The sequence below is a fragment of the Canis lupus genome, chromosome 23 (assembly GCF_003254725.2).
Source record: "Canis lupus dingo isolate Sandy chromosome 23, ASM325472v2, whole genome shotgun sequence".
NCBI classification, from domain to species: Eukaryota; Metazoa; Chordata; class Mammalia; order Carnivora; family Canidae; genus Canis; species Canis lupus.
The window spans coordinates 31,172,275-31,184,009 of NC_064265.1; positions in this window are offsets into that span (position 1 = coordinate 31,172,275).

An 11,735-nucleotide genomic window follows, 5' to 3' on the forward strand; every position below is an offset into this window, starting at 1 on the left:
GCAACTCTCAGTTTATCTCCTAGAATTAAGAGATAATTGGTTTGCCTCCCTCTCTATTTTCCTCTTATTTTATTTTTCCTTCCCTTCCTCTATGTTCATCTGTTTTGTTTCTTAAATTCCACATATGAGTGAAATCATATGGTATTTGTCTTTCTCTGACTGGCTTATTTCACTTAGCACAATACCCTCTATTTCCATTCACATCATTGTAAATGGCATGATTTCATTATTTTGATGGCTGAGTAATATTCCATTGTGTATATGCACCACATCTTCTTTATCCATTTTTCTGTCAGTGGACATATGGGCTCTTTCCCTATTTTGGCTATTATGAACATTGCTGCTCTAAACACTGGGGTGCAGATACCCCTTCAGATCACAATGTTTGTATCCTTTGGGTAAATATCTAGTAATGCAATTGCTGGGTCATAGGATAGCTTTAATTTTAACTTCTTGAGGAACCTCCATACTACTTTCCAGAGTGGCTGCACCACCTTACATTCCTACCAACAGCGTAAGAGGGCTCCCCTTTCTCTGCATCCTCGCCAACATTGGTCATTTCCCGAGTTGTTAATTTTAGCCATTCTGCCCACGAAGTTTAATATCTGTGGGTGGATCTTGTCTGCAGAGATCCAGTGTTCTGATGGTCATTTCATATTTCCTTATTTCTTCTAAATTTATTAAGTGGAATTCTTCTGTAAGGGAGAGCTGTCACAAATACTTCCGTGACAGCAGTCAAGAGTTTTACAAGGATGCAATGAAAACACAAAACAAAGGGCCCTAACCTGGTCTGGAGTATTTAGGGAAGCCTTCCCTGAAGAAGTGACATTTAGGGTAATTCCTACAGGATCAAAATGAATTAGCCTGGCAAAGGGTTGAGGGTAAAGGGGAGAATATTCTAGGTAAGAGAATAGCATGACCAAGAGATCTACACCGAAATCCAATGGACACGGTATGAAACCTCACAGTTGACTTTGGCCAGGTAGAAACCTTAGCCTCCTGCAGGGCTTCCTCTCTTAAATGGAGCAGGCAATTGCCTCTTACTCTGGCCAGAGTTTTACCAAGTGGATGTGAGGGCCCAGAATTGGCAGTTTCTGGTGTTCAAGAGAAGCTGGACCACCTGGATTTTTTTTTTCCCATAAAATCTCTCAGTCTTTTTAATGTTGGCAAATAATCCCATTCTCCTTTAAAGCCAAACAAAACCTATGAGCTGTCAGAGTTTTTTGTTTTTTAAGACTTTATTATTTTAGAACAGTTTCAGGTTCATAGCAAAACTGAGAAGAAAGTGCAGAAATTTCCTATACGCCTCCTGGCCGCCCCCCATGCATACCCTCCTCCTTATCAACATCCCCCTCCACAGGGCTACACTTGTTATAATTGAATAATGTCTATTAACACATCATAAACACCTTAAGTCCACAGTTTAATCATTCAGTCTCGGTGGTGTATATTCTGTGGGTTTTGATAAATGTATAATAACACATATCTACCATTATAGTGTCATACAGAATAGTTTCACTGCCCTAAACATCCTATGAATTTTGTCAACACATCCCTCCCCCTCTCACCCCCCGCTGTCAGATTTTACCTGTGCATAGCTGAATCATAATTTAGTTATCTCTCTCCTGTGGTTGGACCTTGAACATATTTTCAAGTAGTCCCTGTTATAAACAATGCTGTAAAGAACATCCTTGTACAGACAATCCTGACACTTTCTCTAGCCACAAAAGTTTGCTCCAAATAGTCATTCATGGCCTCCTCATGTCAGGCCACACTCTCCATTACCCTCTATGCCTCATGTCCCCTGATGCCTCGGTTTTCCCTCTGTTGTTCAACTGTTCTTTTTCCATTTCCTTCAAGGTCTCAGTGAACTATGGCCGAAACCACACTGCAATCCACACCATCAGTAGAGTCTGTGGGGTGGTCTGGAATGTGGTTCCACAGAATGTACTCAGCTGTGCTCCCCTAGTTTGAAGGGGCACAGCTGGCCCTGGTCTTGGGGGCTAGCTCTGCTGATCTAGCTTGGCTGATCTGCTTCCTGGAAAAGAAGAGCCCAAGGCCAGCTCTGCAAACACTCTGCTTGTTGGAAGGGCAACAAATACATTCTTGGTGGATTCACTGGATTGCTCAGATAAGGCTAGTGTGGAGGAGATAAGATGCTCAGGCCTGATGCCAGAATCCAGAGAGGAATTCCCACCACATGGGGAAGGAGGAATCTGGGATCCACTCTTAGAGTGGGCAGGCAGAGGCATTGCCCTGGCTCTCTGGTCATGCCCAGCTCTCTTCCAATGGTGCCTTCTTGTGCCACTGCCTTTGTGTTGTGATTGGACTGTTCTTATTGTGAGAGTCAAAAGCCAGCCTGACATATGATCAGGGACGATGGAGGGGGCAAAAGGAAGGGCAGCTTTCCTTGCCCCTAAAGCTCCTACTCAGGAAGACAAGGGAAAATGTTTGGGCTTCTCCTGAAGATTTTCACCTGTGAGGTAGGAGGTGAAGGTGGAACCTTGATGGCTGCTCCTGGGATGGGAGCGGTGGCTTACTCATGTTCTTTGGGTCTTAGATTGGTCAAGTGGCACCTATCGTAGGATTTCTAAAGTTATGAATAAAATGAAAATACAAGAGAACCTGTTTGTCAGTGCACTTCCTCCTAGAATAATTTTAAATACTAGTTTTTTAATCTTTACACTCAATGTAGGCTCGAACTCATGACCCTGAGATCAAGAGTCACATGCTCTACTGATTGAACCAGTCCTGGAACAATTTTTAAGATAATAAACATAAACATAAAAATAATGATATGCATAAAATAATGATGATAAGAAGTGATTTACTGCACTTACTCTATTCCAGGCATCATCACGCTAAGGGCTCTTCATACATTATCTTGTTTAATCCTTCTGCCAACTCCTTTGGGTTCAGATTAATAGCTCTGTTTTCAGAGTGAACTTACAAACCTGCTCAGAAGTTGTATTAAGGCTAGGCCTGTCAGTGGGGACAGGCGTGGCTGCTGCAGTGTCCAGAAATCCCGTCACCCCCACCCAGACGCAACAGTCAAGATTCTGCTATCTCTAACACATGCACTTATCTGTCTTGTGTTTGCTCTTAGGATCCCTAGAGCGCATGTCAGCACCCTGAGACCTTGCCATGTTTCCCCAGCCTGGGGGGGGATCTGCATGTGGAGGGAAGGTCCAAGTCCCCAGTAGCTTCTCCCTCTGGAGTCTGGGCCCCAGATGAGGTATCCTGGCCTGGGGGACCAAGCTGCCCAATGTCCCCTCACCTGGGAAGGGCTTCATTCTAAGCTTGGATTTTTCCTAATCTCCCTGCCTCTGTGCTTCAAAAGGATCAGCACACGCAGACATTTGTGATAATATAATGGTCACTATTTTTAACCTGAGCTCCTTGGAAGCTGTTGAGAGCCTGCATTTTATAGATTCATTCTTCCATTCATTTGTTAGGGCTCATTGAGTCCTCCCTGTACCTGGCCCTGCTACTGGGACTAGGAATCATGCAGCAAGCAGGGCAGACGTGGCCTCAGCCTTCCTAGGCTTATATTCCTATGGGAAAGTCTTCAATGAAATATTAACAGAATCAATCCATATAAAAAAGATTACATACCATGACCAAGTGGGATTTACTCTAGGAATGCAAAGTTGGTTTAACACCTACAAATCGATGTAATCCTTCATTTTAATAAATTTAATGACAAAAACATATGATCATTTTGATAGTTGCAGAAAAGCATTTGGTAAAATTGAACACTCTTTCATGATGAAAACAACCAACAAACCAAGAGTAGAAGGAGACTTTCTCAACTTGATAAAGGGCATCTACAAAACCCCCACAGCTAACATCGTACTTAGTGGTGAAAAACTGGATGCTTTTGCCCCTAGATCAGGAACAAGACAACGATATCTGCTTTTACTGCTCCAATTCAACATATGTACTTGAGTTGTAGTCAGAGCAATTAGGTAAGAAAATTAAATCTAAGGCATCCAGTTTGGAAAGGAAGAAGTAAAACTCTATTTGTAGATGGCAAAAATCCCATCTATAGAAAATCCTAAGGAATCCACTAAAAAGTGATTGGGACTAACACATTCAGCAAGGTGGCAAGACACAAAATCAATATAAAAAAATCAGTTTTATTTCTGTACACTAACAATAAACAACCCTAAAATAAAAATCAAGAAAATAGTTACATTTACAGTAGTATCAAAAAGGATAAGATGTCTAGAAATACATTTAACAAAGGAAGTGTAAGACTTATACCTCAAAAGCTACATTCTGATGGGAACAGTTCAGAAAATGGGAACATCAGCTTGGTGGGGCCATACTGCAAGTGGGGAGCAAGCCGACCCGGTAAGTCTTCCCTGCTGTAGCCTCAGCAATTTGTGCCAGTTTGCAGAGTCCCAGAGCTTTGTGCCCTTCTGCCTGGCTCTGTCTGCCTTCAGTGCCCTTCTGTCTCATTGAGGAAGGGGATCCAGGTGGCCTTGACCATAACAGCCCTGCAATTAAAGTCTATATTTTCAGGTGGTGCAGGTGATAGGAAGTCAGTGGTACAAAATCCAAAATGGCCTTTTATTATGAGACAAGGGGGTGAGACGCTTTGCAGAGGCCCTTCCTTTTTCGGCCTTGAGCACAGAGGCGGTACCTTGGAATGTAAGTTATCTGTGGCCTTCTGCTTCTGGCAAGTAAGATTTACTTTCTTTTTTTAATCAACTTTTTATTTTTGGATAGTTTTAGATTTGCAGAATTATTATGAAGATAATACCAAGAATTCCTGTGTACTTGCACCCAGTTTTCTCTATTTTTAATATCTAATTAGTAGGGCATGTTGGTTACAGTTAATAAACCAACATTCTTATGTTATCATTAACTAAAGTCCATACTTTATTCAGATAGCCTCAGTTTTTCCCTAATGTCCTTTATCTGTTCCAGGATCCCATATAAGATTCCATAGTACATTTAGTTGTCATATCTCCTTAGGCTCCTCTCACTTGTGACAGTTTAAAGTGTAAGTCTTAGCTTCAACACGGGGATACAGTAAGAGTCTGAGCTCTGGAGTCAGACAGACCTGGACTCAAATCCTACTTCTGCCCTTATCGGCTGGCTATCTGGAGTCATTTATTTAAGCCCCCTGAGACTTAGCTTCCTTATCTGCGAAATGGAGGCAATAATCTCTACTGTGCAGAACTGTATCCTGCAAGGTAATACATGGGGACACCCACACAGTGTCCAGCACACACTTGCATTTAATAAGAACAGTATCAGAGATATGACCTCTTGCCTCCCCATCCATCCCATATTGCAGCCCCTCTAAAGCCCCTGACACCTGCTTCCTAGGGCTGCGTAGACCCAACCTTAGGGCTGGAACGAAAGGCAGCACCTATTGAACACCTGCTGCCCCACGAGGGCTGGGTTTTCCCCAAGTCTTTTCCAATTGACCTTGGGTTCGACATGGAGGCCAGCACTTCTCGTGGTGACTTACATGTCTGGAATGCACAAGGCTGTCTGCTCCGGGCCCTGAGTCAGTGGCCAGGAGCTCTGCCATTCTCCTGCCCAAATCTGACCCCACCCAAGCCTTGCCCTCCTGAAGGCCCAGTGGTGAGGGGCTGAACCTGCTTCTTGCTCCTCTGTGGCTGCATGGGTGGAGACACCTGGACACATAAGTGAAATTTGTCCCATCCATCTGCTGCTCACTGTGGATATTGTGTGTTTGCCCCAGATGAAAACTCTCTTGGATAGGGAGTCTCCATGTGTAGGGAGCATGTGTGTGTTTCTGGGGGGTGTCTTTGGTGGGTGTGGGTATGTACGTGTGTATGTGTGTAAGTGTGCATGGCCACTTTAGTGTACCAGAAAGTTTATAATGGATGTTTGTGGGGAGGTGTCATGTGGCCAAGCCCATGAGTATATTTTGAGTCTGGGTGTGTGTTTGCTGTGGAAGTGTGTATATATGACTGGGTATGCATTTGCGGGTGTGAAAGTGTGTTCAGCAAAAGAAAGGAATCTCCACACGTCCAGTGTGCCACATTCCCTGGGATGAGATGCTGAAACAAATTAGATGAATGGAACTTTCTCTACAGTCATGGCCTTGTTCCTGTGTGAACACAGGAACAGGGCTCCAACCACCTCCTAGGCTGAAAGTGCCTCCTCTGTTCAAAGTTGGAGGTAGATGCATTGAGTATGGCAAAAAAACCCACCTCTTTTTACCAAGAAAATGGCCTGTGTTTGGTGTTCTGGGTGACCCTCTTATCAGGCACTGAGAACTGGCTCATGAAGGAAGAAGGTTCAGAAAGAAGGGAAGAGACAAGGTTCAGGGAAACTGTGTACCCATTCCTGATCACAGTGGCTCCCGGGAAGCCCCGCCTGGGCTTGAGAGGCTGAGCAGGACTCTGAGGATTCATGGACTACCCCAGGCCCACCCCAAGCACAGGAGCCACCTCAGGGAGCTTCAGGCTCTGTAGGATTTGGGGGTGGGGCTGTCCTTGGGGCCTCCCTTGCCCAGGGATCCCTATTTCATGCCCCCTTACAGTGCTCCTTCACTTCCTGCCCCCTGTCCCTGGCCTATCAGTAAGGCCTCAACCAGTCAAAATCCTGGTTGTAAAACTACTTTTTACCAAACCTTGATGCACCCTCTTCAGACTCATGTGTGGTGTTCTCTCTCACCTCCTACAGATCTTTGTTCAAATATAACCTTCTCAATAACCTCTTCTTACGATTGCAACCCCCTCCCAGCCCAGCCCTGCCACCTTGTTTTGAACTCCTCATCTCTCTTGCCCTTCTCTGCTTTCCCCCAAAGCTCTTACCACCTGCTGGCACAGTGTGCACCAGCACTGCATGAGGAAGTGAGCACAGAAACAGGGCATAAGCATTTAGGGTACGGTGGCATCCAGAGATGCTACAGAATTTAGGGCAATCTGCATTGCCCAGAAATCCAGATGTAAGTTAGGAGAAAATAAGCTGTCTTTTTGTCCCAATTTTTTTTTAAGATTTTATTTATTTATTCATGAGAGACCCACAGAGGGAGGCAGAGACATAGGCAGAGGGAGAAGCAGGCTCCCTGTGGGGAGCCCGTTGGGGGACTCGATCCCAGGACCCCGGGATCACGATGTGAGCCAAAGGCAGATGCTCAGCCACCGAGCTACCCAGGTGCCCCGCCACACCGGTTTTAAGAACCATTGTTCTAACACGGTCTGCAAAATGTATTCGGTTTCCGAGTTGTCGTCCTCCACCCCACCACTGCTTGAATGCAAGTTCCAAAGTGCAGGGGTTTTGTCTGCTTTATGATCTCCTCGGCACCTAGAACAGTGTCTGGCACACAGTGGGTGCTTAATGGATAGTTGCCGAGTGAGCGAATGTGGGAGGGGGTTCCGCAAAGGGGAGCATGTCAGCTGCACACGGGGTGGGAAGGCAGCAAGTGCTCCCTGCCCCTCCCTCCCCCCCCAGACCGGGCAGCGAGCACAGTGCTCTTAGTCTGAACCCTGTGAGTCGTTCTTGGGACTCAAGTACCACAGGGCCTGGCTGGGAATGTCATCCTGATAAAAAGCATTCCACGCTGCCTCTGCTTCTGGCCCTGGCCTGTTCCCGGAGGGAGGCCGGTGCTGGCAGAGCCAGGCAGGAGAGGCTCTCTCCGAGGAGGAGGGAGTTTGGTTCCACCAGCTGTTCCCACGGCTGGGGCTGCCCGGGGCCCACGTGGTTGGCAGTGCTGGGCCTGCCTCAGGAGCCAGCCATCCTGCAGGGCCGGTTCTGGGCTCACACACCCACAGCTGCCTGCCCAGCCCCTCCTTTCCACCTTGGCCCAGGCCCTCGGGGCTCGGCTTCTCCTTCTCTGACCCCAAGACTCCACCCACAGAGTCCCTTTCATCCTCCCGTACCTCCAGTGAATGGTGGGGGTTTGGCCGAGAAGGAGGGGAGTGGGCCCCCCCCCCCCAGCTGAAACATACAAAGGGGCTACTGTCCGGGCAGTGTTCAGGGCCACTTGTGACCCCGACACAGGGACAAGCAGTCGCCTCTCTATAATCAAAAAGCCTACCTGCTCCCGATCAAGCGAGCAGAGCCCTAGGCTAACGTCTGCTCAGTCTCTGCATCTCCTCTCCTCTGTCCCGTGGTCCTGGGGAACATCAGGGAATTGGAGAGGGGAAGCTGCCAGGAGGGAGCGATGCTCCAGCTGGATGTTGATGGGAGAGTGTTAAATTAAACAGGCCAAAGGACGGAGACAAGAGACGAGGAGGGCTTTCCGGAGAAAAGAGACATCACGGGCAAAGGCCTGGAGGTCCGGGAGACAGCAGTGGACTCAGGGCCATTTTTCTCGGTGTGCACAGGAAAGTGACGGAATGGGGTGCCAGGAACAGAGACAGGGCGGGGGGCAGTTCTTGCCAAGACTCCTCTTCCAGCCAACACTTAGGATCGCCCCTGTGCCGGGCTCAGTGCGGGGTGTGAGGGTGAGACGGGGGTGGGAGCATAAAGATGTTTACACCTATAGTGTGCTTTATTCACCACCGTGTGGCAGTGCCTGCCAGGGGGCTGGCATCATGCTGGGCGCTCATCTGGGACAGCGACAGATAAAAGGAGTGAGGCGAGGGCCCCTACTTACAGAGACACAGGACTGGGTAAAGGGAAGTCAGTCTCATCGAGGCAGAGAACCCAAACCTTAGAGAAAAACCTCTGGGAAGGAGGGCTGTCTCTCTTCTTTTAAGCTAAAGAAGGTTGCTGTAGTTCTCAAGGCAAACCTTGGCTGTGGCTGCTGCGGTTCGTCACTCTCTGGTTGAGATTTTGGCATTTATGCCGCTGATGCAACATGCTGTGACGATTTCCACAGCGCATCGTGTTGAGCAAGTAACGGCTGCAGAGGAGAGCCTGGGCAGGGCCTCCCAGAGCTGGAGAAGCAGCCGCGTTCATGCAAGAAGAGGTAAACCTGCGCGGGGAGGTGTCCACGTTGTTGCCCAACCACCTGGAATGTGGCCCCAGGTAGGAGCCTTTGGATTTGCAAGAGGTATTTGTCTGAGGACAGTCTGTGACACGTGGCAGGTCAGAATGGATTGCTGACAGGCCCTCAGAGGAGGGAATGTGTAGAGAATGTCAGGCCACCATGGAGTGGCGTGGCTCCCAGGCACCCCCAGAACTAACTGACGGATGTCTCCCTCACCGCCAGCTCTGGCTCAGAGCTGGAGATTGCTTGGCAGGTGATGGCAGGGTGCAGATGTGGGCCAGCCACAGCTCTGGTCCTTGGCAAGCTCGTCGGCCCTACTGTCCAGGCTCTGTGGCGATGTCTCTCTCTCCCTGCTGGACTCCAGGTCCCCTTGTGTGGGCATTGTTGGCCCTCGAGGAGAGGGTTAGGTTAAGGTGGGTGCCTAGAAGCACCACTCTATCTGTCCTTGGTGGGGAAAAACTGGAGCTTCATTCATCCCCAGCCCCGAGCCTCATGGGGGAGAGAAAAGGTTGAGCTGGAGTCACGGGTGCCTCCCAGAGAATCTGTTTCGGGAGATACGATGCCCATGCCTGGATACAGATGGACTGTGGAGTTAATGGAGCTTTTGCCTCAAGATGCTTGCTTGAAAAAGCCCCTTCCAAGCTTAGACCTAATTTTATATTTGCCATTTTGCATTCTTTCTCTTAGAGAGGGTTCCCATTATTATATAAGCGTCAGGTTCACAAACCCAAACCCATCCCTCCTTAATGCTCCTTGACTCTGGAGAACGTCGAGTAGACAGTGGATGCAAGAGGTCAGGGCTCACAGGCCTCACAGGCCTCTTTCCCAAATCTTTGGCTGGGACCTCCGCCCTGGAGGAGGTAAGATGGTGGAGGGCTCTAGGGCAGAGCAGACTGTCCTCTCTGCAGCCTGGAGGGGTGAGCTGGAGCTGCTGGGCTGGGCCAGGTGGAAGGAGACTGTCCGCTATAGAAAGGTCAAAGTGTCATCCTGAGAAATAGGAGCCCACAAGTGTGAATGCGTCAGATCAAATAGCACTTCTAATTCTGTCCATATGGCCCACTGGTGGGACATTTGCTGATGACCCGTGTTTGGCTGCTGGTTTAAAATGAATGCTGTGATATAAAATACTGCTGAATTTTAGACCTTCAAAGGACGGGTTTTATGGTAGGTGATTTATATCTCAAAAAAATAAAATGAAATAAAATAAAACGGATGCAGAGAGCCTGGTTGTCGTGGTGCTTTTCTCTCTTGTTGGATCGAGGCATGGTGGGTGTGTGAAGGCACCGCTTGGTGCCAGGGTTTCCAGGCCACCTTTTGAAGTGTCGGTCACACGCAGCAAGTGCTGTTCCGGGACCACTGTGTCCTGGCTGCGTCCTCACGGAGTAGGAAACAAGACGGTGGCACTGCAAACAGGTTTCCTGTCCAGCTGGGGTCCTTGGGAGCAGTGAAGTGGCTTCCGCCATTTCTGGGTGACTGGGCCCCAATTTACTGCCCCTTATCATGGCACATTTTGCCAAGCCCTCTGAGCCTGACACATGCCCGGGCCAGGGGAAGAGTTAACGATTAACTGGGAAGTGAGAGAGACGGCTGGGACAGGTGGCCTGCCAGCCCTCTAGGGCAGGCAGTGTGGGGCCCCTCTGAGCCGCACCCCAGCCCTGTGAGTGGAGACACTGGTGAGGGCAGGGCAGGCAGGGCAGGGCTATCTCTCTTGGAGAAACTTGGCCTCCAAAGGGCCCAGCAGAGCCAGCCATGGGACCCAAGCTCCCTCATCACCAGTGCTGGGCACGTGGGCTGCAAACACTCTCATCCCCAGGAGCCTGCCCAGCCCCACCACAGCCTGCAGTTCCACCAGTTCCAGAATTTTGTTAGGCTGAATTTCAAAGTGCACTGAGAAGCCTACTCAATCCTTTTGCTGAGAAGAAATGGCTCCTCAGACCCACTGGTGATGCTGGGGCTAGAGGGTCCCACTGCCCTACAATGGCACTAGCCAGCAGATATTGGTGCCCTTCCCATCTTTTTCTCTGACACGTGCTCAGGCACACATGTACAAAGACACATAAACAAATACACATGTATGCACATGCACTGGGCACATGATGGTTTCTTCGTCCCTCCTGGTCTGTGCCAAGAAAATACTAAAATGACTCGCAGCAGACTAGCTCTTACAAAAGGCACAGATGTTTTGAGTCCCTGGCCAAAGGTGCTGCGGGTGGGATGGCACTCTTGTCAGGGCTTCCTGTACCCAGCTGTGGGCTGTCCTCCCAAAGCTCTTTTGGGGACAGGTGGAGGAGAACAGGAGGGCATCCTTTGGAATGCTCTCTACAGGCACCGGCATCTTAGCAAATGCAGCTGTGGGCTGATATGGTTGAGGGAAGAGTTGTGGGAACAAGAGCCCCATGGCTGACACCCTCAGATTGCAAACTGTCCCCATAGCAAACCCTAAGCCAGGGCCCAATAAGAGGAAGACAGGCATCAATGCGTCCCAGGTGGCGGGAGGCAGGCTGGAGAGGGCTGGGGTGTTGGTGTGGCCACAGGGTGGGGATGGTTGCATTGGCACGGTGTTGGGTGGGGAAACTGCATGGAGAGCTTCCCATGTGCTGGGGTTCATCAAAGTTGGTGATGCAAAGTTGCTGGAAAAAGGTCCTTGGATAGTCCCAATTCTTCTTCTTGTTTGCTCCCTTTTCTTGTGGGCAGGTAGGCTGGCTCAGGAAAACATGGGTTACACATCAACATTGCCACTGAGTCCCTACATCTGCCCTGAAAATACTTCACCCACAGCCATGGGGGGGGGCAACTGCTCCCCTCAAGT